The following is a 26,238-nucleotide window of genomic DNA, read 5'->3' as shown; positions in this document are numbered from 1 at the left end:
ACGAGGACAAGAGGTACTTCTCTGACGTAGTGTATATTCTAATTTGGCTTTTAACCTTTTGTCTGTGAGTGCTCTTACAGCTAAGGGTGCGGAGGTGATCTTTTCTCGTTATGAGATTACCATTCGTGATAAGGCGACTGGTAGCATCTTGTCTCAGGGAGTCCAAGATAGTGGTCTCTACAAGTTGACCGCACTGCTTTCTTCTGGTGCTTCTTCTGCTCTTTGGCATGCTCGGTTTGGCCATTTGAGCTATAAGCTTTTGCAGAGCGAGCTTCAAAGGATGGGTTGGTTGAGGGATTACCGACCATCAAGGCTCCATCTTCTGCCTGTTCCTCTTGTTTACAGGGGAAGCAACACCGAGCTGCCTTTCCGAAGGAGGCGACACACAGATCTACGACATCACTTGCTCTCATTCATGCAGACTTATGTGGTCCTATGAGTACCGCGTCTTTGAGTAAGGTGTTGTACATGCTCGTGATGGTGGATGATTTTTTCAGATATACTTGGGTTTTCTTTCTGAAGACCAAGGATGAGACTTTTCAGCACTTCTGTGATTGGAAAGCTGAGGTGGAAAAAGAGACCGGTCACTCGGTCAAGGCTCTCAGGACCGATGGAGGGGGTGAGTTCACATCCCAGGAGTTTCAACAATATTGCAAGACACATGGCATTCGGAGACAACTTACTACATCCTCAGGCCGGTAAAGTTGTTGTGAGCCGTGATGTGGTGTTCGATGAGACTCCTACATCTTCAGAGGGGTGTGGTGAGCTTCTTCTTCCTTCACCTCCGTCTCCACCTCCTTCTCCTCCTCCTCCTCCTCCTCCTCCTTCGGCTCCTGCTGCTTCTGTTACATCTTCAGCTGAGGATACTCGGTCAGATGATGATGACCTTGCTCCTCCTCCGGCGAGTTCGAGCAGATTTGTACTTGGTTGGTATTATCAGACAGTTCGTGATTCTGGGTCACGTGAGCTTCCTTCTGCTCCTCCGCCTGGTTCTCTTCGGTTCTCTTTGGCATTTTTCCTGAGTTACAGGGAAACAAATTCATGAGGGTAACATGTTTGTTAATTATGCTCTTATGTCTACTATCATTAATGGTCCTTCTGATCCCACTTCTGTAGACGAGGCTCTTTCACATCAGCCTTGGCATCGTGCTATGCAGGCAGAGCTGGATGCTATCGAACGGAATGGCACTTGGATTTTGGTGCCTCGGCCACTGCAACGTAAGGTGATTGGTGTGCATTGGATCTTCAAATCAAAGTTCCAAGCTGATGGCAGCTTGGACAAGCACAAGGCGAGGTTGGTTGCCAAGGGTTATGCTCAGCGCCTTGGAGTCGACTTCGATGAGACCTTCGCTCCGATGGCCCGGATGACTACCATTCGCACGGTTCTTGCACTTGCAGGACATCATAGATGGCCTGTTTTCTAGATGGACGTCAAGTCGGCTTTCTTGAATGGAGAGCTTACACAGGAGGTTTATATTGATCAGCCGCTAGGATTTGTTGTTCCGGGCAAACAGGATCATGTGTACCGGCTGAAGAAGGCTTTATATGGTCTGAAGCAGGCTTTGCGGGCTTGGTACCAGTGGATTGATGAGTTCTTTTAGAAGCTCGGCCTGCGTCGTTCTCACGCAGATTCGAACCTTTATATCCTCCTTGAGAGGGGGTTGATTGTTATCATTGTGGTCTATGTTGATGACCTCATCTTTACAAGTTCTTATTCTGTGCGGATCTGTTAAAAAGCAGCCTACTGTGGCGCTTTCCTCTACCGAGGCGGAGTACCGTGCAGTTTGTTATGCTGCATGTGAGGCGATATGGTTGCGGAGATTATTGGAGGAGCTTGGCTATACTCCAACCGGATCTACTCTTCTTTGGTGTGACAATCAGAGTTGCATTGCCATCGCCAAGAACCTTGTGTTTCATGCTCGTACGAAACACATTGAGATTCAGTATCACTATGTTCGTGAACAGGTTCTTGCTGGAGATTTGCGTTTGGAGTATTGTCCTTCCGCGGAGAATGCTGCAGAGCTGGTTTCTCAGGCTTCCTTGTCTCCTCATCTTCGGATTCTCGGAGTTTGTTCAGCATTTGGTGCTGGGATTTTTCCGACCCTTCTAGCATTTTCCAGTCGGCTTTGTCCAGTTGCTCCAGTCGGCCAGTTTTGTAGCTCTGGTCGGCCAGCTTACCCCTACTATATATAGTGGGTGCTGGCCTCTCATTTCTCATTCAGCCTTGTACATATTTTGCTCCCTCACTTATGAGACTTGTAGTGTCTCTTGCTTGGGACTGTTTTGCTTCAGTATATTCAGCATAGTTTTCTCCATATCTCTCTCTCTTGCACTCTCTGTTCAGCACATTCTAGTGCCACTCTGCTTCCGCTCTGTGCACTCTTTCAAGGAGTAAGGGCCATTGTTGTGGGTTTGCCCACCCGTATAGGAGCTTTCTCCATAGAAACATGAGAGCAACATCAGCTTCGAGTAGATGGTATACCACTCCAAAATATCAAGCATGAGGCTAATGAGTATGGCCGAGAGGTCTCCCTCAGCCATGTCACGTGGAAAGGTAGCTCGATGTAGTAGAGCATGTCTTGGATCTGGAGCTGATGAGGTGATCGTGGCCGAGGGGGGGCCGAGGGCGTCGGGCACGTTCGAGTGCGGAGACTCGGTCCGAGGTAACTCCTTGTCAGAATATGCAGCGGAAAAGGAGACTGGAACTGAATCAACACAAGACAAGTGCACAGCAGAAAGAAAACGCACAGCTGAGAGAGAGAGAGATGTGTAACTCTACTATCATACACAAGAAGATCCCGCAGGTACAACACGTCACATTGATCCAAGTGAGGGGGGCGTGGTCAATAAATATGATCCCAGGCTGTCGGTCGGCCAGTTGTAAACAATCGATAGCAGCCTCTACTGCCCACGACCAGCAAACAAGGTCAGTCGGCCAACTCCCTGCAGTCGGCCAGCAGTAGACTCATGTCGGCCAGCATACAGGGGAAAGCCGGGGGCAGTAGAGCAGTCGGACAACCCTCCACACCAAGGAAAAAAATGGAAAACAAATATGGAAAGTGAGGAAAAATGGGGAAACACCAAAAACGGGCGGGCACACCCACAACAAAGGCCTTGGTGTAAATACACAGACAGGAGATGACTGCTAACACCCCCTCTTAGCTCCTGGATGTGGAACCAACCCCATTAAGCTGGAGTACTGCCGGAGCATAGCCTGAGGTAGAGACTTCGTGAAGAGGTCCGCCGCATTGTCCTCTGTCGAACAATAAAGAAGCAAGATGTCACCAGCCAAGATCTTCTCATGAACAAAGTGATATTGTATCTCTATATGCTTGGTCCGGGCATGGAAGACCGGGTTTCGAGCAATAGCAATACAGCTTTGGTTATTGCCTTGGATGACCGTGGGCTCCATTTGTGGAAACCTTATCTCGCCAAGCAACCTCCGCAACCACACAACCTCGCAAGCAGCACCACAAACAGCCCGATACTCTTGTCTCTGTAGACGATAAGGCAATAGTTGGTTGCCTCTTGCTGCTCCATGAAACCGCTCCTGAGCCGAGGGAAAAACTGTAGCCTGATGTGGATCTACTTGTGTCTGGATCTCCTCCGGTCCTCCCCAATTTGAGTCACTCCAACCTTGGAGTCGTACTCGTTCCTTTGTGTCACCTCCAGCGGTGTAGAAGAGTCCAAGATCCTTCGTACCCTGCAGATACCGCAAGATCTGCAATCCTGCGTCCCAATGAGACTTCAACGGCGTCTGCATGAATGAGCTCAACAGCCCCATAGGAAAGCTCAAGTCCAATATGGTGTTCAATAACCATATCAATGAACCAACCAGCTTCCGATACAGAGAGGCATCAACTGGCTCACAAGGATCATTCACTGTAAGCTTTGTGTTCGGGTCCATCAGTGACGTGATAGGGTTGCAGTTCTCCATCCCAAAGGCCTCAAGCAACTCATGAACATACCGTTGCTGAGAGACAAAGAACCCCCTCTGGGTCTGCTAGATCTCCAATCCCAAGAAGAAGTGGAGTAAGCCTAAATCGGTCATCTCAAACTCCTTTGACAAGGCAGCCTTCATCTGGGCAATGTGCTCCATATGACCGCCGGTGAGAATGAGGTCATCCACATAAACGATGATAAACGTGACCATGCCGTGTTCCCGAAAGAGATATAGGTTGGGATCTGCAACCGATCTCTGAAATCCAGTCCATAGAAAGAAGGAATCAATCTTCTGATTCCAAGCCCTGGGAGCCTGCTTAAGACCATACAAGGCCTTCCGCAACCTGTAAACCATCCCCTTTGATCCTGGAGCCTCAAAGCCTGGAGGTTGCTCAACATACACCTCCTCTTGCAGGTCACCGTTAAGGAACACAGATTTAACATCCATCTGATATACCGGCCACCGCTGAGAAGAAGCAAGGGCAAGAACGGTCCGAATCGTGGTCATCCTCGTTGTCGGTGCAAAGGTATGCTAGGCCGCTGAGCATAACCCTTAGCCACAAGTCTGGCTTTGTGTTTGTCCACCGACCCATCTGACGTATACTTGGTCTTAAAGACCCACTTGACACCAATGACAGACCATTTCGACGGCCTCGGTACCAACTCCCAAGTGTTATTCTTCTCAATGGCATCCAGTTCCACCTGCATGGCTTTCCTCCAAGTATCCTGTGCAAGGGCTTCCTTGACGGAAGTGGGCTCTTTGTCTTGCATGATACTAGACATCAAAGCATAGTTTACCTATAAAAGCTCTATTGAATGACTCTTATGACGAACTCTGTGCGATCTTCGAGGTCCGTCCTTTGTGGTCCATTCGGAGGGAAGCTCCGTGACACCTGACTCCCGAAGGGTGTCCACCAACCACCTGGGTACTCAAACAGAACGCGGAGCATCTTGCTGCTGCAGGGGCTCATCTCCAGCTGTGGGCTCAACCTCCTCAACTGACTGAGGCTGTCCAGCTGGAGCAATAGACTGGGAATCATCATCAGAATCTTCTGGGTCTCCAAGAAGGGGCGGCTTGTCAACAGTGGAGACCGGAACATGCTCATCAAAGACCACATCCCTGTGCTGACAACAACCTCGTTCCTCTCTGGATCATACAACCTGTATCCCTTGGAAAGAGAGTTATAACCCACAAAGATAAGCTTTTAGGACTTTGAGTCGAGCTTCCCCTCTGCTTCTTTGGAATGTGAGCATATGCATCGCTCCCAAACACACAGAAATGGGAGACATTAGGTTTCCTGCCAAAATAGGCCTCAAAGGGAGTCATGTTCGGTACTGAAGTCGTCTGAGAACGGTTGAGGATATGGACAGCCGTAGCCACAGCCTCTCCCCAAAGCGGACGAGGAAGATCGCAAGTGTATTGCACTTATTGGTGTAATAGTTTTAATTCTAACCTTTTATTTTATAAGGTAAGTTCACATTCACTTAAAAGTGGGCACCCACATATGGGCCAAGGTGGGAAGCCACACTTAACCCTTTGTGTGCATGGCCACCTACCCACACCACACCATGAAGCTGGCCGCCCCCATGCAAACGTGGGGAGCCGGCCAGTTGTGGTCGTTTAACTCCTCTCCAATCACCTACAAAGAGGCGACCATCTTTCAGCATACCACACAGGATTGTGCGCCTCCATCTTCTCAGGCTGCTCCTCCTCGTTGGCTCTCAGGCGGCTGCACCACCAGGTGGCTGCAGCCAGGTGATTCCACCATCTCTTCAGGCGGCTGCATCTCTTCAGGCGACTGCGCCTCTCTCTTCCACTCGCAGCCACAGGCGGCTGCGCCTATCTACTGGCGACTGTGTGCCTCCATCTTCTCAGGTTGCCTCCTCTGTATAGCAACTGCTTCTCCACGCCTCTTCTTCTACATGCAGCCAGGCAGTTTCAACATCACAGCAGGCGGCTGTGTTTTCTGCAGGTGGCTGCGCCTGTTCTCCAGCAAAGCTGCCCTCTTCTGCAGGTGGCGCAGGCTGCAGCCAGGCGGCTGTGCCTTCTGCTGGTGGCGGCGTTTATGCTCCTTCTGCCCTATCCTCTGCAGGCGGCTGTGCTCCTGCAGCCAGGCGTTTTCTTTTCTAAAGGCGGCGGCTCCTCCTCCCGTACAGGCTTTTGTACTCTTAGCTGGCGGCGTTTATGCTCCTTCTGCCCTAGCGGCTGCGCATGCTCCTTCTCCCATTCAGGCGACTGTACCTCCTTTACAGGTGGTTGTGCTCTGCAGCCAGGCGGTTGTCTCCTCTCCTCTACCGGCTGCGTGGGGTTGCACCTCCCTTCCATAGGCGGCTACAGGTGGCTCTGCACCTCCTAGGTGGCTACACCTTCTACACAGGCAGCTCCTCCTCCTCCTTGACAGGCTGTTGCGCCCTGGTGTCCACTTCTAGTAGCTGCACATAGACACCTCGGGTATTTGTCTTCCATTTGCGAGCTACAAGTAAGTGAATTCAGATTTAAGTAAAGAACTTTGTTGTAAATCTGATAAAGAATTCTCTCTACCGCTAAACACCCGTTCGGTGCCGGGTAGTCCAAGCTTTTGGAGAACCACGGTCCAAAGGTGCCGAGATCGGGAGAGCCAGGCGTTAGTACAGGAGTGCCTGTTTGTGTGTGGTCCTGGAACACTAGTGGGGCGCTCTCCGCGGATTCCAGTGAAGGCACAGGACCGTTGAGACTGGACCACTCAAGTGGTCGCTCTCCTTCGAACATCTACTTCGAGCCTTTTGTTTGGTACTGTATTCATTTGTACATGGACATCATCTGGTTCATTGAACCCATGGAGCATTGTATTTGTTAAATACTCCCAATAATATATCATATATTGAGGGGGGGGTCGGCCCGTTCCGGCCCCAGTGCTGGTGTCCATCTATTTCATTTCAATTTTTAGTTGTTATTAAGTTGTCCATTTCAAATTGTGATATTAAGTTGTGCTATTACGCGTGTGGGTGTGTCCAACGGAGTCTATTCCCACTTGACGGGATCGGTTTCATTGGTATGAGAGCACGGTTGTTTCCCTCTTCTTAGTAGGGAAACGAACCTGTGTATTGGACACCCCGCTTCTAGCACACTTAACACAATGGACAGCCAAGGCAACCCTTTGGAAGTGCCTAATTCGAGGGGCCCATCAAGTGCCTCGCGTGGTTCTGATGCTCTACGAGGAAGGCACAAGCCCCTTGAAAGGGTAAATGATAGTGATTCAAAGGGACAACTGTCTCGAGGAAAGACAGTCATGCAAGAAGAAGAGCCTGATGCAATGAGGGCTGAAATGGAGCATATGAGAAAGCTTTTGCAGGCACAAGAGCAAGAGCTGAAATTTTTGCATGAAGATCCCCATGTGCAAAGTGCCATTGAAGCAAGGAAAGCCGATGCAATGGTAGATGTGACTTTTGAGTCCATGGCACGGGAAGTGGGCAAGAAGCCAAGGGAGTTGGTACTTTCCTATCTCCTCCGCAAAGGTGACATCAAAGAGGGGGAAGATGGAGAGCTGAAATTCAGAAATCCACCTCGCTTGAAGCATGGAGATCCCGCATCTCAAAGGTTGAGGTCATTCATGCAAAAGGAAGAGGTGACAGTCACCTCTCGTCATGCATCTTCTCCACAAGGCACAAAGCCTGACAGGTATATGTATGCTAGTGCTCATGGAGGGCATGATGGTCACATGCATTCAAGACATGTATCCCATGGTAGGGGTGACAGGTCTGCCACTAGAAGAGCTTTGCCTTCTGAGTTGTCTCATGGAGAGACATTGCCTTATGCAGGAAAGTCACATGCATCTGAGTCTCAAGTTCGTGGAGCACATGCCACCGTGCTTCATGAAACTTCCATAATGGCCCATGAAGTCCATGCAAATAGGGCTGCCCCGTTGGATAAGGGAAAAAGAAAAAGAGAGGACCATGAGCCTCATGCCAGAAAGCTCAAGGAATTTAAAGTAGGTGACAAGTTTGTTAAGTTTGATGTTTTTGATGGAGAACATGATGCTTCCAAAGTGTTAGCATTTGTGGCACAGTTTGACATTGCTTTTAGCGATGAGGACTTCACTGAGAAGTCTAAAGTACGCCATGCTAGCATGTTTTTGAAGGGGACCGCTGCTCATTGGTGGATCACTGAAAAGATCACCAAGGACCCCATTTGCACCTGGAAGGAGTTTAAGGACAGATTCTATGCTCAGTTTTTGCCACCAAACGCGGAGCAAACTCTCACCCAAAAGTGGGATAGACTTGAGCAAAGAGATAATGAAAGTGTGCAACAGTATGTCAACAAGTTTTGGAAAGTGTTGCTGGAGGTAACTCCTTTTATGCAAATTACTGAGGATGAAAGAAAGAGGAAGTTTCGCTCCGGATTGCAACCAGCTTATCGTTCGGGCATTGAATTGCACCTGAAACATACTATGCAACAGCTCACAGCCTCTGCTCTTGCTACGGAGCAATTGGTGCTCAAAATTAAGCAGGATCAAGGCGGTTCAAAAGGGAAAGACAAGGCTGTCCCAAATCTGCAAAAAGGTGGACAGCCACCTAAAAAGAACTTCCGGGAGACCCACAAGGGAGGTAAAGCTGAAAATACCTCATCTAAAGATCAAGGCCCAAAGAAAAACAAATTCGGCTTGACCCCGGAGCAAAGAGAGCAATATGCCAAGGAGGGAAAATGTTTTTCTTGTGGTGGCAAAGAGCACATGTTTCGACAATGCCCTGACCGCAAACCTAAGCATGAGGATAAGCAGACCAAGGCTAATGTACATGCAGTTCCCGATGTGCAGGGAAACACAAATCATGATGCAGAAGAGCGGATGGTATGCAAGGCTTGGGATCAAATCAAGGATCAGCCCGCCTTATTCATGTTTGATGATTGTGCAACCGATAACTTCATCTCTATACAAACGGCAGCTGTTTTGGGTATTGAGGTTGAGAACATGGAACCTCAGATTGAAGCCGAAGCTGCTTTTGTTGGTAAAGAGGTGCAGGTTACCCCATTGATAGGGAAGTTGCGCATACATATCCAGGGCTACCTTGATAATGAACATTTCTTAGTTGCACCGCTAAATGGATGTGATGTATTGTTGGGCAAGCCATGGCATCATAGGCTTGAGCCCCACAAAGAGTACAAGACCAACATGATTTCTTTTATGCATAGAGGCCGCATGCATTTCATTGATGCTGGCAAAGAAGGGGATTCCATCCCACTTGTATCTCACATCCAAATTAATAAAGCAATCAAAAAGAGTCTTTCTGCGTACTTGGTTTTTGTTCGTGATAGCATTGTACCAAGTCATCAAAATGTGGATGCTATGACTTATGATAGGCTGAATTTTCTTCATGCATTCAACGACTGTTTTGTTGATGCATTGCCAGGTGAATTACCTCCCCAAAGGCCCGAAGATCATCGCATAGATCTTGTGCCAGGTAGTTCTCCACCTAACAAACGCGCATACCGAGTGAGTGTCGCACAACAAGAAGAGATCATGAAGCAGGTAAATGAGCTTTTAGAGAGGTTTGGTTCAGCCTAGTTTCTCACCTTATTGCTCTCCTGTGCTTCTTGTCCAAAAGAAAGACGGGTCATTCCGCATGTGTGTGGACTATAGAGCTTTAATTAATAAGCTTACCATCGAGAATAGATTCCCAATTCCGCGTATTGATGACATTTTAGATAAGCTTGATGGTTCGGCTTGTTTCAACTGACTTGATTTGAAGAGTGGTTTTCACCAAATACGAGTGGTGCCACAAGATGTCCATAAAACTGCATTCAGGACAGCCTTTGGATTATATGAATTTTTGGTGATGCCTTTTGGTCTCACCAATGCTCCTGCTACGTTTAATCGTATGATGGATAGGATATTCCGACCCCATCGCAAATTCACAGGTTTATTCTTTGATGATATCTTGGTTTTCTCCAAGAATGAGCAAGAACACAGAACTCATTTGGTCACAGTGTTCGAAGAGTTGCGGAAGCATAAACTTTTCATTAATGCCAAGAAAAGTGAGTTCTTCCTTTCAGAGATACATTATCTGGGTCACATTGTATCCAAAGATGGCGTAACTATGGATCCTGCAAAGATAAGAGACCATTCGGAATTGGCCAGAATTGCAAAATGTACATCAAGTACGTAGTTTTCTGGGATTATGTTCATATTATTGGCGTTTCATAAGGCATTTTGCTATGATAGCCACCCCTCTACATGATCTCACCAAGAAGAAAACCTCTTTCAAATGGACTTCAAAAGAACAGGATGCTTTCTTGCAGCTTAAGCATGCTATCATATGTGGACCCGTATTAATTGTTTCTGACTTGCAAAGATCATTCGTAGTAGAATGTGATGCCTGTGGCGATTGTATAGGAGCTGTCCTAAATCAAGAAGGGCATGCAGTTGCATACGAGAGCCGTCGTTTGCATGATGCTGAGCTTCATATGGATATCTATGAGAAAGAGCTCTTGGCTGTAATTCATGCCTTAAAGATATGGAAACATTATCTTCTTGGGGCTGAATTTGTAGTCAAGACAGATCATCAAAGCTTGAGATACTTTTTATCTCAAACAAAGCTTTCGGAGAAGCAAATGAGAATGGCAAACTTTCTTTCCATGTTTCATTTTCAGATTGTGCATACTCCAGGAAAGAAAAATGTGGTGGCAGATGCATTATCCAGGAGGCCTTATGTAGCTGCAGTCTCAGTGGCCTCTCATGGGGACTTATCTGCTATGCGAGATTTGTATCATTTGGATGCTGATTTTTGCCATATATGGACTGATTTGATGGCTGGTCATTCACATGCCTCTTATGTTATCAACGAGGGTTATCTTATGAAGGATAATTGCCTATGTGTCGTGAAGGATTTGCGTCCAAAGGTTATGGAGGAATGTCATGCTCCACCTTATGCTGGTCATAGAGGTATCATGCCCACTACACGCATGATTGAGAGAGATTTCTTTTGGCCAAGCATGCGTAAAGACATTGAGGCTTATGTACGTGCATGTATTACTTGCCAAAAGGTGAAATTTGACAGGCAAAAACCTCCAGGTTTGCTTCAGCCATTACCTATTCCCTCGCAACCTTGGGAAAGTATTACTATGGATTTTATTATGGACTTGCCTCGATCCCAGCATGGGAATGATGCTATTTGGACCATTGTGGACAGGTTTAGCAAGCAAGCTCATTTCTTGCCCGTCAAGAAAACCATTAAAGTTGATCATATGGTAAAGCTTTTTCTTGCTAATATTTTCAAGCATCATGGTATGCCTAAATCCATTGTTGGGGATAGAGATCCAGAGATCCTGTAAACCTGAACGGGAAGGAGTCATGTGCCTGGAAGCACCGCTGTCTAGAATCCACTCCTGAGTATCCGTATAGCGGCGAGTCCTCCAACCTCCTCCCTACCTAAAGAAAATGAAACATCGGTGTCCATCACCTCCAGGTGCACAAATGCTGGAGTCTTCACGATTGCTGCTGAGGAGTCTTCACCCTTCTCGGTGTTCCGCTTGGGACACTGCCTCCAATAGTGGCCTTTCTCGCCACAATCATTACAGGTCCTCTCTGCCTTCAGTTTCTCGCAGTCAGCGTCGGACTTCTTCTCAGAAGACCTCTCTGGTGAAGCCTTCCCTTTGCCCTTGTTACGGCCTTTCGACCGTTGGCCAGTTAAGGCCTCCGAACCTCTGCCCTATGGAGGGTTCGTGAATCGTTCCTTCTGGTCCAAGACCATGGGCACAAGCTCCTCCCACATGATGGTGCTGAGCCTGCCAACTGGTAATCAAAGACGAGTAAAATGCTGAGTACTGAGAGGGCAAATGTGACAGCAGCGTTATGGCCATGTCCTCCAATGATATTTCCTTCCCGGCCTGAAGAACTTCTTCTGAAGAGCCTGCAGCATCGTCGACGACTTTGGAGGGTTCATAACCCGCATCTGTACTTCCAAGGAAATCCTCTTCATGGGCGATACCTTGTTACAAAGAGAAGCCAAATGCTGCCATATACCTCTGGCCAGCGTCATATGCTTTACATGATTGATTACCTGCGGTGTGTAGTCGAGGAAGATAAATGAACGGACCCTTGCGTTGACACAATCCCACAACTGTGCCTTGCCTCCTGGTCCTTACGAATCGATGGTAACTCCCCTTCTTGTACTTCCGGCCGTGGAACCCCAACAACGATGAAATCAGCAAGGTCGTATGACTCCAAAACAGATTCCATCATAACCTTCCATATGCCGTAGTTGCTCCCGTCCAATTGACGGTCCATCGGGAATGTGGGGAGTGTCGGGATCTTCACATGTCTCTCAGCCATCTCAAGCAGATCTGCCATTGCGAGGATGTAACTGAAAAAGGGTGGGTGGGTGGGAACAAAGAAAAACTTAACCTGCAAGTGGCTGTCTAGCAAATCAGCCCGCCGTCCTCTTGCTTCTCCTCTTCCCGAACAGTCCCGAACAGTCCACCAATCAGCAACGCAATAGTCCCCCTCTTGCTCACACAACTCCCAAGAACTATCAAGAGCCTAGGGCTCTAATACCATGTCAGAATACGCAGTGGAGATGATGACCAAGTCTGGGAACACGATCAAACACAGTGCAGAAAAACAGCACAAGAGAAGGAGAGAGATAGAGGCGTGTAACTTTGCTCTATATACACAAGAAGATCCGCAAATACTACACAATACAAGATAATGTGGCAAGGGGGCTGTAGGGCCATTTTATATGGCCCCCATAGTGCAGTCGGCCTGCTCTAGGACAGCCGACAGGCCTATAAACTCCACGACCAGCACATATACCAGTCGGCCAGCACTGTGTACAGTCAGCTTGCATGGAGAAGTAGTCCACGACCAGTAACACTTAGTTGGCCAACACCAATAGGCATACAACTGCAGTCGGCCACCTACTAAGACCTCCGGCCACCACAGAAATGCCACCCAAGCCACAGAAAAATGGAAAAATGGGGGAAAAATACGGGGAGTGAGGAAAAATGAGAACAACACCTACAAGGGTGGGCACACCCACAACAAAGGCCCTGGTGTCTAGATAAAGACAGGAGATGACTTCTAACACCCATAACTATGCCTGTGTCTCCTGTTCCTTCCGAATAGAGGGTAACTCCCCCTCCTCTAATTCCGGCCGTGGAACCTCAACAACAATAAAATCAGCCAAGTCATAAGACTCCAAAATAGATTCCATCATTACCTTCCATATGCCGTAGTTGTTCCCGTCCAACTGGCGGTCCCCCGGGAACGTGGGGAGTGTTGGGATCTTCACGTGCTTCTCAGCCATCTCAAGCAAATTTGCCATTGCGAGGGTTTAACTGAAAAGGGAGGGTGGGTGGGAAAAAAATGAAGAACTAAACCTGCAAGTGGCTGTCTAGCAACAAGGCCCACCTTTTGCTTGCTTGCTTCTCTTCCCGTACAGCCGAGACACTACCCAAAACAGCCTTGGAAGTCTTGTGAAAGGAGGTGGATGAGATAAGAAATAACAAGAGGTGGCTGTTCAGCACTCAGCCCGCCAAACGCTTGCACTCCTATTTCCTCAAAGCCCAAACAGTCCTCCAAACAGCACTTCAAACTACCCCCCTCTTGCTCACACAGTTCCCAAGATCTTCCAAGAGCCTAGAGCTTTGATACCATGTCAGAATATGCAGCGGAAAAGAAGACTGGAACTGAATCAACACAAGACAAGTGCACAACATAAAGAAAACGCATAGCTGAGAGAGAGAGAGGTGTAACTCTACTATCATACACAAGATGATCCTGTAGGTACAACACGTCACACTGATCCAAGTGAGGGGGGGCGGGGTCAATAAATATGATCCCAGGTTGCTGGTCGGCCAGCTGTAAACAGCCGACAGCAGCCTCTACTGCCCACGACCAGCAAATAGGGTCAGTCAGCCAGCTCCCTGCAGCAGTCGGCCAGCAGCAGACTCATGTCAGCTAGCATACAGGGGAAAGCCGGGGGCAGCAGAGCAGTCGGACAGCCCTCCACACCAAGGAAAAAAATGGGAAACAAATATGGGAAGTGAGGAAACACCAAAAACGGGCGGGTACACCCACAACAAAGGCCCTGGTGTAAATACACAGACAGGAGATGACTGCTAACACTACTCTCGGGCGAGGTAGGTCCAGCGTAGTTCGTGGAGGGTCCACAAGATCCACTATGTCGGTGTCCTTCACCTCTTGGGTCCGGAAGAATCTGGTGGTGGTTGGCTAGCGAGGGAGGGGGCGGGGTGGCTGGGACCGAAGCTCTCTCAAGAAGGTGTCGTTGTGTCTGCGGAGCTCAAGCAGGAAGAGGCCTAGGCAACGTTGGTCCTGGAAGTCAATGATCCTGGAGAGTGGACCAAATCCCTCACGAAATAGACAGTGAAACCTCCCGCGGATCTCAGAGTATACTAGGCATCGGCATATGTAATGCTCCTCCGTCTCAACCTCTGTGGCATAATCGGTAGATCCTCTCCTCTCTGGGTCTCCGTATGAGCTTCTTGGCTTTGAAGATGCGCTCAGCTCTACCTGCCTCCACTGTGAGGCGGTGGGATGAAACCTGTATCTGGCCAATCGCAATCCGCATGGCATGGGACATGTGAACACTCAAGTAGCCCAGCTGCTAGATGAATCCATCCTCAGTGAGTGTGAGGAAGTGATCTCTGTAGAAGTGCATCTTTGTGGGGAGCTCCCGAGGTGTGATCCATGTGCAATGGGTGTAGAGGCTGAGAAGATCTAACCGGATAACCTGATTGGTGTCCTTGTGAGACAGCTGGAGAAAAGGGGAGTCCAAACTGTACTGAAGGGGGTGTAGGCGGTCCATGCGGAGCCCCCATACTGAGAACCAAGTGGAAACTAGTGTATACCATACTCCAGAGTGGCCCTCAAGTGCTAGCTGTCTTGAGCACTCCAGGCCAAGCCTCGGGTACTTGTGGGGATCCATGTGACTGATGCGATGGAGGTATGTGATTGTCTGGAAGAGTGCATCCACTACCATCGGGGCTGCAACAAACTCTGCTCGGATAATCTGGTGTGGGACTGATGGTTTGCTGCGGATCATACGGGAGAACATCATGACCTGGGGCCTCTCAATTCGTTGCCAATCGTCATCGGATAAATCTGGCCCAGAAGGCTGCTCCATACATCAAGGCTGGTGTGACGAGGGTGTCAAAAAGTCAGTCCTTCGTCCTGGGCTCCTGGAAATGTGCGTGGAAGCATTGCCGCTCAAGTAAGCTCAAGGTTGCATATCCCAGTGTCACTCTGGCATGTGCTGCGGGAACCATGGTAAAGCGTAGGCCACTGAAAGTGACACCAAGGTAGACATAGGATGAGACAATCTCCATAGGATCCCCTCTATATGTGAAGCTCAATCTGGATGTGAAGGGGCGAGAGGTATTGAAGGCGATGACCTTCGTTTTACCAAGGTTAATAGAGAGGTCCCGCTGAGTGCAAAAGTCATGTAAGGCATCCAATTGTCTCTGAAGCCCCTCGGCTGAGTCTAAGAGGAGGACGATGTCATCTGTATACAGTAGTATGGGGATCAATATGCCTGCCAGTGTGGGACCAGCCCCGCCTAATCCGTCAATGAAGCTCGAGATATATCATCAATGTAGAGGCCGAAAAGAGTGGGTGATAGAGGGCAGCCCTGTTTCACTCCAATACTGTTGGAAATCTCTTGTGATGTACCTCCTGGGGCTCTCACTCGTCCGGTGACGGACTCATAGAGGGCGATGATGCTCCAAACCATGTCAGATGGGACTCCGATCTCCTGTAGACGGTGGAGGCGGGCTCGGGGTATAGTATCAAAAGCTTGGAAATCCACAAAGCAGGAGTAAATCCTGTGATGTCGTGCTCTACCCACCTCAATGATGGCACGGAGGGTGAAGATGTGGTCAAGGGTAGAATAGCCCCTCCGAAAGCGAGCCTGTCTTGAGGCTCTACATTCTTGGCTCTCTGCAAATGAAAGAAGCTTCGCCTCTAGCACTGATCCATAGAGTTTAGCCAATGTGTGGCCAATCATGATTGTCTTGTAATCATTCCACTCTGGGTATCGATGCCAAAGAGGCATAAAACTGAAAAAAAAATAACTCAAAATGAACTTTTAAGACTCTTAAGAGTTTAAATTACAATGGGTTCTATTGCATCTAGTTCGAAATTGAGGCTCAATATAAAAATAGCTATATTTCATCCATGGATGGATTTGCTCTTGAGGGGGGTGGGGTACGGAATTCTTTAATGATTGCTTGTTCTCCTCTGTATATTGCCCATTTGCCATTCTTTCTTGCTTCTTTAACTTTATTCAACTCTGCCGATTTGTTCTTGAGTTGTAGCGGGGTGAGTTCATCAGCTATCCATACCTTTGTTCCTTGGAGAGACCTTGTTTGCTTCATCACTGCTATTTTCTCATTGTTGTCCATATAGGAGACTTTTGCCTGTGTACCCTTTACTATAATAGAGATAGGGTCTCCTAAGTCCACGAAGGGGACTACTTGGCTCAGTTGTGCTGTAAGTACATCTGTATCTAATATGTAGTCTTCTCGAAGCTCTTGAGCTGTGTGCGCCCTATCCCAGCCTTGAGGAAGACCACCGACTCTGATTACCTTTTTGTTACTTTCCATTCGTTCCTTTTCTTTGACTGCTGATATGACTTCTTTAACAAAATCTTGTGAGTTAACTGAATTTACCTTTGAAACATGGTTTGTCGTTTCTGTTTGTAGTGTTGTAGGTATGGGTCCTACTCGTGCTTCCTCTTGCTTCGTCTTCATGGCTTGCACTTGCACTTTCAGTTCGTTGATTTGTTCATCTTTCTTGATAGTCTCGTGTTTCAGTGCTGCTTATTCTCCCTGGAGTTTCTTCAGTTCTTGCATGAGGTAGGCTTCCCATGGTGTCGGCTTGCTCACGGGTGGAGGAATGGGCGGTAATCGTGAAGCGGTGATTGAGGCAAAAGACTTCTTACTTCCCATGTGTTGCTGCTGATAAAGGAGAGGGCTGTTGGTGGAACGAGTCTCCCCTCAAGGGTACCCTCTCCCCTTTGGGGGAGACTCAGAAAATGCGACCTACAAGATGCTCAGCTACAAATGCAGGGGAGAGTTATGTTGCTGCCTTGGGGGCCTGAGCAAGGGTGGGTGGGAAAAGCGCAGCGACTAGAAACGGACGAGAGAGAGGCGACGGGGAGAGAGATGCGAAGGCGACCACAGACGGACGAGAGAGAGGTGAACGGCGAGCAGAGGGCAGCGACCAGAAACGGACGAGAGAGAGGCGACGGGGAGAGAGATGCGAAGGCGACCACAGACGGACGAGAGAGAGGTGAACGGCGAGCAGAGGGCAGCGACCAGAAACGGACGAGAGAGAGGCGACGGGGAGAGAGATGCGAAGGCGACCAGAAACGGACGAGAGAGAGAGAGAGAGAGAGAGAGAGAGAGAGAGAGAGAGAGAGAGACTGCGAAAGGCCAAAGTGGCCTATGAGACCAAAACATAATACACAACTGATGGTGTCTCATCAAAAGTAAGACAAAAAGGACTAAAAAAGTCCTAAACAGCTATGAAAGGAAAATACTCCTACTGAGGTACAACAAAAGTGTATAATATCTACAACTAGCATAAGACTGGTGTAATCTGCTCATCTTAGTATCTCTCTCATGGGGTGCTCTAAGATGGAGAAACTAAGATGGAGAAACTAAAGTGGCGGGGCAGTCGTCTTTTGTGCCGGGTGATGATGGCTCTAATCCACCAGTGATGAAGCGGCTGTGGACGAGGTCCTGGTAAGCGTGGGCGTCTCGCTCGACAAAGTGCTATGGCTCTGTCAAGGGTGACTCCTCTTGAAGGACGTCTGGCTCGCCGAGGGGGTAGTGGAGGTCTTGGTCATATCTGCCGGGGTGGTCCTGGCCTTGAAAAATCTGTCATGGCTCGCTGGCGGGGTGGGTCCTAGTGTGCTGTCCTGGCTCGTAGGAGTCTCTCTCGATGGCGTCTGAGCCCCAATATCTCCCTCGTATCTCATAGTACACAGTACATCGGCATATGTAGTGCTCCTCTGACTCCACTTCCTGGTGACATAGCTGACAAATGCGGTCTTCTGGCTTCATCCCCTCGTATTTGCCAATCTCTACCCTCAGCTGATGTGATGAAGTCCAGATCTGTCCAATGGCAGTGCGAATGCCATGTGAGAGACGTGTGTCCATGTATGTAGACCGTGTCACAAAGCCATCTGGGGAGAGATGTAGAAAATGGTCCGGATAGTGGGCCATCTTCGTGCCTAGTGGTTGGGGGGGCTGGACCATGTCCTTTCTGCATCTAGCCTCATGATGTCCATCTTGATCACCCTATTCTGCTCAGAGCGACTAAGGTCCAAGAAGGGGCAGTCCAGGTTGTAATCAAATGGAGGGAGTGCATCAATCGTCATGCCATGTAATCTCAGCCAGGTACACAGCTGGGTGTACCAACACCAGCTGTGTACCAACATTGTGTATCACCGTCTGCTGCCAACTGCCTGGAAGAGATAAGTGCTAGGTGTGGGTATCTCTGTCTGGGGAGCTCCCATATCCTCTTCAAAAATGTCACCGACTGGAACAGGGCTTCGGTAACCACTGGTGCGGCTCCTATCTCTGCTATGACAATCTTATGAGGTACCGATGGTTTGCTTCGAATCATGCGTGCAATCATAGTCACCAGTGGTTTCTCTAGTACCTGCCATCCATCATAGAAATCTCTCTTTGGTCCGACTCGGTCCCCATATGGGTGAGCCATATAAGAGTGTAGGTGTGACCAATATGTCAAACAACCAGAGTTTGGTGTGCGGCTCGTGAAACTGAATGTAGGCACATTGTCTCTCTAGTGCCCCTAGGGTTGCATATCCACGTGCCAATCTAGCCTCTGCTGCCTGCCTCATAGAGAACTGTGGTCCGCTGAATGTGACTCCTAGGTACACATGATCTGGTGTACTCCACTGACTCACCTCTAAAAGTGAACTGATGGTCGGATCTAGTCACCCAGGCCTGTGCGGTATTGAAGACCATAATCTTAGTCTTCCCAAGGTTCACTGTGAGGTCCCTATCTGCACAAAACAACTGCAAAGCATCCAAATGCTGTTGCAAACCCTGAGGGGAGTCTGCAATAAGTACAATGTCATCGGCATATAGCAGTATGGGTATCCAAACCCCTGCCAGACTGGCCCCCTGCCCCCCCATCCTGTCAATGTAGTCGGATATCTCATCAATGTAAAGTCCAAAAAGGGTGGGTGACAGTGGGCATCCCTGCTTCACCCCAATGGTGCTAGTCACTGTATCCGACATGCCTCCGGGAGTCCATACTCTTCCTATCACCGCCTCATATAATGCATAAATGCCCCACTGCATCACCTCGGGAACACCACTGTCATTCAATCTCCTCATGAGTCTGGCACGTGGCACTGTGTCAAAGGCTTTGCGGAAATCCACAAAGCAGCAATATATCCTCTTCCCCCGTGCTCGTCCCTCCTCAATGAGAGCCCTGAGGGTAAATATGTGATTCAAAGTCGTGAAACCTCGTCTGAAACCTGCCTGCCCAGGTGCTTTGAGTCCATGTGTCTCAGCCCATCTACTCAGCTCTCGATCCAAAATAGGTCCGAATATCTTGGCCAAGCGATGGCCAATCATGATGGTCTTGTAGTTCCCTGGTATCATGGGGTCACCACTCTTAAATAGAGGTACAATCGTATGTGCCGACCAACTGTCTGGGAAACCTTCGCAAATGGCCTTGTTAAACATGTGTACTAGCAGTGGTGCCAATACATCTCTGGCATGTGAAAAATGTTCTGCCACCAGACCATCCTGGTCTTGGGCGCTTCCATTACGTAGTCTGTCAATAGCATCCAAAACCATCCGAATGGTGACAAAAGTAATATGATCCGGGCGAGTCGCTGACAGATGAGGGATGGGGGGCTGCCCTGGCACTTCATATAAAGTTCTTGCATATTCATGCCATGCCTCAGGTGCTGTGATAGGTGTGGGTGGCTGTCGCTCATGGAACATCTTCCACGCCCTTTTGCTGTCCTGCCCCAAAAATAGTTGGTATATCTCCATCTCAAGCTTGGCCAGGTAATCCCGCTTCTTCTTCCACACAAGGCGTTTGAAGAGCGTTCTAGCTTGTCTATGTGTGTGGATGCCAAGGGTGATCTCCCATTGCAAGCGATCACGAGTCTCGCGACATTCATCATCGTACCAACCATTCTGTGGGGCCGTATGGCGAGGAGGGGTAGAAAGAGGGGGGGTATACGGGAAAGCATATGCTGCTGAACGATGTAATACATCTGCCAACTCTTTCGTAAGCTCATCAAGTGGACTGCTCGGGCCAAGAGCGAACATACCGTCATATACTGCATTGCCATATACCCTAGAGGTCTCCCGAGTAAAGTGATATCTTGGGTATCTAGTATGACTAGAGGGTGGTGTGCCTCTAACATATCCACAAGTCACAGAAAATGTCAAATATGCATGGTCTGCTGCTATCCCAATGGGTCTGCCCGAAATGGAGAGATCCTGTATATCATGTATCAAGGTAGGTGAGCCCATCAGGTAATCCACTGGAGAGAGAGAGAGAGAGAGAGAGAGAGAGAGAGAGAGAGAGGTTAAAGACCTATATGAACCTTTTTGACAGGTCAGGATCTGGGGAACGGACTGTGAAAAGATTGAGGTTGACAAAGGCTTTGACAATCCCAGAGGGTACAACTGTTTTGGATGCTTGCCGGCGTATGGCAACACGGAGAGTAGATGCTGCACTTTTGACGGATGCAAGTGCATTATTGTGTGGAATCATAACAGATAAGGTACTAATGGTCTGTGTATTGATGCTATCATTGTGTTCTATTCTCTATATTGCTACTAATATGATCATGCTTGAGATGGATACAGGATGTGGCAACTAGGGTCATAGCAGAAGGGCTGAAGCCTGAAGAGACTGCTGTTTCTAAAGTCATGACAAGGAACCCACTATTTGTCATGAGTGACACATTGGCTGTGGATGCATTGCAAAAGATGGTTCAAGGTCAACTATTATCTTCTGTGCTGGACTTGATAGCTCTGTTTTGGTCAACAATACCATCTTGACAGATAAAAGAAATCTTTGAATGTAGGCAAATTCCGACATCTTCCTGTGGTTGAGAATGGTGAAGTTATTGCACTTCTGGATATCACCAAATGCCTGTATGATGCTATCGCTAGAATGGAAAGGGCAGCAGAGAAAGGGGACGCTATTGCTGCAGCAGTCCAAGGTGTAGAACGACAATGGGGTAATGCAGTGTCTGGTAAGTATAGAAAACTTGAGAGCCAGCCAGCAGACCAAATCTACTGGTACGAATAGAGTTATCACAATAATATTCTGTTGTGGATCTCAGCACCTTCGAATTTTGTAGACATGCTCCGTGAAAAGATGTTCCGCCCTTCCTTGGGATCGATCATTCAGGAAAACTCCAAGTAAAGTACATCTAATCTTGGGTTTTTTGAGTTGTGCGTTTGCAATAGTCAGCGTTTAACATAAGCTTTGGAGCTAAAAGGTCCTGAACAAGATTTTTTTATTTTTTATTTGCTTTCTTATTGCCTCATGTGATTGTCTGGACACCATGTGGCTTGGTTTATAGAGTGGCAACTGTTTTGCCCTCTGATACTGTATATGTGGCTACAAAAAAGATGCGAGAGCTTCGGGCCAGCTCAGTCATTATCACAAGTAACAACAAACCTCAAGGAATTCTCACGTGAGTTTTTGCTCCATCTCTGAGTGGATCTTCAGCTGCCTGATTTTGGTCTATTTAGCATGCGTTTATGCACGCACCCATGTGTGCATGTATGCGTGCACACACATGTATGTATGTGTATATCCAAATGTTGTTGGAATTTCAGTCTCAAATCATTGACCTGAAAAATAGCATATGCTTGCAGGTCCAAGGATGTTTTAATGCGAGTGATCTCTCAGAACCTTTCACCCGATTCCACACCCGTGGAAAAGGTATAGCCCCGGTGCTCTTGGTTTCTCCTTCTTAGTATCATTCGTTACCTTTTGCAACCTTGTTAGTGATTTTTGTGTCCAGGTTATGACCCCAAATCCAGAGTGTGCAACAATCGATACTACTATTGTAGATGCTCTCCATACCATGCATGATGGGAAATTTCTTCATTTGCCTGTGGTAGATCGAGGTGACAAAAATTACGTCTTGATGTATTCAAGGTATCAATGAGCTTTGTGGTGATGTACTGAACTTTTGATGTGTTGATGTATCATGGATCTGTTGCAGAAGGGTATATTGTAGCTTGTTTGGACGTGCTACATTTAACACATGCTGCTGTTGCCACGGTATGAAACTTGTTCTTTTCATCATCCCTTAGCAGAGTAGTTTTTTCTTTAATCATTATTGTCATTTTGAAAAAGGTTCTTTTTTACACTCACATGTATATTTATGTATGCACACACATATACATGTGTATTTTTATATTGAGATTTGTGTCATTTCCCAAAATCTTACCTTGTAAATGTCATGCTCCTTACATGGCGAAGTTAGCTGCTCTGTCAAAATTATTAATTAATTTAATTTATTATAGCTTAGTCTGTGGGAAAGACAGAAATAGAAATGGCTCTTTGGAGTGTGATGAAATTGGAAAACACTGAAACATTGATTATCTTCTATTCATGGGTAAGAAACCAATTAAACCCTAAATCAGCTTTGCTTAATTTAAGGAAGATTAACATAAATAGAAGTGCTTCTTCTTCTATTTTTCCACCCAGCAACGGTCTGGCCTCTTCTTTATGCACGACTCTTTCCTAGAAGGCAGTGGGACACATACCCCTACAGTGCTGGCCGACCAATTTTGCAGGGAATTGGGCAGCGTTTTTGTAGCCGGCACCCTTGTCGTGGGAACAGCTCCAGTTGACATGGCAAAAGGGGAGGTGACTTGGAGTCACGTAGACTTGGTGAATAGCCGGCCACGGGACAGCTGGCAGATGCCGACTTGGACTTGGCAAGTAGTCGGCCATTGATGGCGAATAGTCAGTCGATCCAGGGAGTCTACTCACTAGAACTGCTCAAATACCTACAAAGTGCTAGTGCGTAGTGAGAACAAGCCTGTGATGAAGAGAGAAATGCAAGGTGTTACGTGCAAGTGCTCAGTGAACATGAGTGATCATAAGTGAACATGTACTAAAACAACAGTGAACTGCAACAACAACAGTGGACTATGCATAATGGAGTTGATAGTTATATAGTCTTGTGGGTTGACTACCATGAGTATATAACATGCACGTTCCTAAAAGGTGAATTTGAGCATGTTCTTGGATTCATCTAGGTATATAATTTAGCCGTATTAGCGGACATGTAGATTTCACATTGTGAATTTTTCGTCCGAGTTGCGGCCAGTTGATATTGTGCTTATTCTTTCTATCTTTAGCGGTGCATTTGCCCTATCAACTACTTATTTGCTGTACTAATTCTTTCTATTTGCTACTTCCCTTAGTGCTAGGCTTCATTATGGCTGAGTTTGCCCTGCATCTCTGGAGGTTTGATAGAAACCTAGTACGAAGGCCTTTGTGTGAATATATGCTCTTGTGTGTGTGTGTGTGTGTGTGTGTGTGTGTGTGTGTGGAGTGCGTGTGTGAGAACATATCTTGATACAGAGTTCTACACCCACTATTGGGCACTGATGACTTTAGTGGGGATATCGTAGTATCTAGTCCATACTATGCATAATGGAGTTGATAGTCATATAGTCTTGTGGGTTGACTACCATGAGTATATAACATGCACGTTCCTAAAAGGTGAATTTGGGCATGTTCTTGGATTCATCTAGGTATAATTTAGCCATATTAGCGGACATGCAGATTTCACATTCTGAATTTTTCTTCCGAGTTGCGGCCAGTTGATATTGTGTTTATTCTTTCTATCTTTAGCGGTGCATTTGCCCTATCAACTACTTATTTGCCGTAATAATTCTTTCTATTTGCTACTTCCCTTAGTGCTAGGCTTCATTATGGCTGAGTCTGCCTTGCATCTCCGGAGTTTTGGCAGAAACTTAGTACGAAGGCCTTTGTGTGAATATATGCTCTTATGTGTGTGTGTGTGTGTGAGAGAGCATATCTTGATACAGAGTTCTACACCCACTATGGGGCACTGATGACGTTAGTGGGGATATCGTAGTATCTAGTCCATACTATGCATAATGGAGTTGATAGTAATAACTTATATAGTCTTGTGGGTTGACTACCATGAGTATATAACATGCACGTCCCTAGAAGGTGAATTTGGGCATGTTCCTGGATTCATCTAGGTATATAATGTCATTTCCCTCTCATCTCCACACCACTCGGGAATCCTCTCACCTTCGCAGCCAACCCCTCCTCCGTAAACCCACGCCCCAATAGACCCCCTCTCAGTCGGCCCAATCGGCCTATCATGTGCTATTGTTGCGGTGAATACAGCCATTTCCAGGGCAGATGCTCACTTCCCGAAGGCTCACTTCCATGCCGTCACTGCCCTGAGGCTAAGGACCACTATAGCCGAGACTGTCCTAAGCAAAGGGCCAGCATCTTGGCTAATCCGGTCTCTGACTTCACCTTTCCCACCACCAACTTCATCTTGCTGAAGCTTCCTCAAGCTCCCTCCCTCTCTTTCAATACACTGATTCCACAAGTGGCTTCCTCACCCAATCCCGCCACTCTAGGTGTCCTTACTCCCGCCCAACGTGCCACCTCCAATCTCCCTTTGGGCCCCATTCCATCCCCTGTAGAGGATTCTGTACCACCTTCACCCTGTGCTATTGACCAAGCTTTCCAAGATGTCGTTGCGGAGCTCCAAGGCAAACCTCCGGCCCATCCCAATACCCTTGGGGGTTCTCATCTGTACATGAGGGCTCTCCTACAAACCACTCATTACAATCTCTCTCTCTATGAGCTACTCTCTCGTAGCCCCCAGGCCAGAGCCGAGACTGAAGCTCTTCTGCATTCTTTACCCCACGTGCTAGCCGGTGGTGGCCGGTCCCTCCAACATCCGCTAGCAAGCGATGACCAACCACTCCAGGGTCTAGCTATTCTATCTGAATGTCTGGAGATTCAGGCCACCGCTTTCTAACTGACTACAAGAGTACTTGCCTTACTGTAAAAGTCATAAGGAACCTCTCTCTCTCTCTGGTGTTATCATCGACAGTGGCTTAGGTGTCAACATCGTGCTGGAGTACACTCTGCAAGCTCCAGGCCTCCTTATGAGCAGACCAGCAAACTTCTCCGCCACCTTGGCCGACCAACAAGCTGTGACTCCCCTCAGGATCATGGAAGGAGTCTTGGTCGAAATGCAAGATCTCCAATTCAAAATGGATTTCGTGGTCATTTGCCTTCCAGAGATTCAAGGCAGCTTTTCCCTTCTCATCGGCCGGCCATGGTTAAGGGATGCACGTGTTGTTCATGATTGGGGTTCTGATACACTTTGGCTTTCTCTTCCTGGACAGGCTAAGAGGGAACTCATTCTCGAAGCTGGGCCTGACCAAAATGCAGGCTCCTCATTCACCATCTCGTCTCACTCTCATGCCCTCACTACAGAGTTCTCTCACACTGAAGATGCCAACATCTTGGATTGGCTAGACGCCACGGCTACCCTCTCTTGCAACATGGTAGTTCTCTCAGAGGTCACTCAAAGTGAAGCATAGAGTCAACCCTTCCAGATGACACTATCCAGTTCATCAGGATCGTTGCCGCGGGAAGAAGGCACCACTCACTTCTCCAACTTCATCTCAGCATCAGGAGTCTTTAGTCGCAGTTCAGTGGCCACCTCCTTTGCCAAAGGCTAAGCACACCTCTGGCGACCTGGCATTGCCTTTGGACGATTTTCCCTTTGGATGGTGGGATGAGAAACATGGGGACTTTCCCATTGCCCAAAAGCCCACTCATGATCCCTTTGCCCTCCAACACTCTGCCAGTAGTGGTGATCCCATTACCCTTCCCTCCTGTCAAGACCTTGTCCGCAAGGTGTCTCTGGGCGACCTGGATGATCCTCGGCCCATCCTTCTTGTTTTGTGGCTTGGGATCATCCTTCTCTCCTCGAGCAGGCCATTTCATTCTTCCACTCCTATCGCGACGTGTTCGCCTGGTCCTACAAAGGCTTAGAGGGTGTCCCAGCTGGCATCTGTGTTCACACCATTCCTCTCTAGGAGGGCACCCGCCCAGTACGTGGCCACGCCTACAAACTGAATCCCAAATATATTGAGGCTGTCAAAGTCGAGCTAGACAAAATGGATGCAGCCGGCATCATCTCTCCGGTTGAGCATTCCGAGTGGCTTTCCCCTCTGGTCATCTCGCCCAAGAAGATGACCAA

At 48.0% G+C, this 26,238-nt stretch overlaps 1 pseudogene across 1 annotated transcript in view; it reads left to right on the top strand.

The window, feature by feature from the left end:
* The window catches only part of LOC147610936 (CBS domain-containing protein CBSCBSPB3-like), a 56,219-nt pseudogene that overhangs the window by 17,168 nt on the left and 12,813 nt on the right, over positions 1 to 26,238 (top strand). Inside the window, exons 3-10 of the transcript XR_015263926.1 lie at positions 20,550 to 20,718; positions 20,804 to 20,936; positions 21,025 to 21,195; positions 21,286 to 21,364; positions 21,529 to 21,642; positions 21,827 to 21,893; positions 21,976 to 22,081; positions 22,180 to 22,238. The product of XR_015263926.1 is annotated as a CBS domain-containing protein CBSCBSPB3-like (transcript). The remainder of the gene's footprint in view (positions 1 to 20,549; positions 20,719 to 20,803; positions 20,937 to 21,024; positions 21,196 to 21,285; positions 21,365 to 21,528; positions 21,643 to 21,826; positions 21,894 to 21,975; positions 22,082 to 22,179; positions 22,239 to 26,238) is intronic.

Source organism: Cibotium barometz, chromosome 48 (assembly GCF_041138505.1).
Source record: "Cibotium barometz isolate CiBa-2024 chromosome 48, ASM4113850v1, whole genome shotgun sequence".
NCBI classification, from domain to species: Eukaryota; Viridiplantae; Streptophyta; class Polypodiopsida; order Cyatheales; family Cibotiaceae; genus Cibotium; species Cibotium barometz.
Note: the sequence above shows the minus strand (reverse complement) of the source record. Positions and strands in the feature narration are given on the sequence as shown.